Consider the following 1,084-nt stretch of genomic DNA (forward strand, 5'->3'; position numbering starts at 1 on the left):
TCTGAGTGGGAGTAAATATTCAGCTTTCTGCTGGATCCTACTGATGCCACCCTGGCCAAAGCAGGGCACTGACTCAGTGGGCTGGGAGGTCAGTTGGGCTCCACTGACACAAAGTGGGATGGGGATGGGGTGAAAATTGGTGAACTAAATCATTCCACTTTGCACATAGTTGTTCCACCTCCTTGATGCTGGGAGAGGTTAGAGGACCAGCTCCGCACTAACACCAGGCAAGGAAAGCAGAGCCACAACTAGCCCTGCTCACACAGCCTCATTAGTGTCATCATTGCCAGGTGGAGACGGAGGCCCAGGTACCTGCTGCACTCCACTGACACTATGTCGGTTGGAAAATCAGAGCTCCATTTGCTTTTTCTGAGTGCGAGAGTGGAAGATCTGCTCCCCACATGGCCCCCTGACACCAACCCAGTAAGAGAACTGGAGTGCTGCCAGCTTCTATCAAGTGGGGATTTGGGTTGGAAGAGCAGCTTCCAGCAGGAGAATCAGTGTGCTATCACCTGCTTCCATCAAAGGGGCATGGAAATATACAGAAATTAGCTCCCCTCGTCTAAGGATGAGGACAGTTTTTCCACTGGTGTTTTCACTGGCAGGTAAAAGTTTTCTGTTCTGCTAGGCTGCCCTTTTCCCAGTCTTCTGGCTAGAGGGACTAGGCTTTTCTTGAAGTTTTTTTGGGTTTTTGTTTGTTTGTTTTTATTTTTTATGTCTGTTGATAATTCCAAATTACAGACTTCTCCAGCACTTTGTCCCATTTAGGAGGAAAAAAAAAATCAAACATGGCAACTCACTACCATGCCATTCCTCAAGTCTTAATGTCCCCAGGCAATCTGCCTTCTTCTTCCCCCTATTCAAAGCCTTCCTGGGTTTGCTATGCAATATCCAGGGCTGTTTCTGATTGTAAGAATGAGATCCTCAAGGCGCAGCACTGCTCCAACTTGGCCAGAACTAGAAGTTCAAATACACATTTTTTTTTAAACATTGAAAACCAACAAATCTTGAAGTCAAAAAGGAAAAAATAATTTTGCCAATACACAATTTTAATTTTTTATGTCTAAAACATCACATGCAGAAT

This window comes from Propithecus coquereli, unplaced genomic scaffold, assembly GCF_000956105.1.
Source record: "Propithecus coquereli isolate 6110/MARCELLA unplaced genomic scaffold, Pcoq_1.0 Scaffold171, whole genome shotgun sequence".
NCBI classification, from domain to species: domain Eukaryota; kingdom Metazoa; phylum Chordata; class Mammalia; order Primates; family Indriidae; genus Propithecus; species Propithecus coquereli.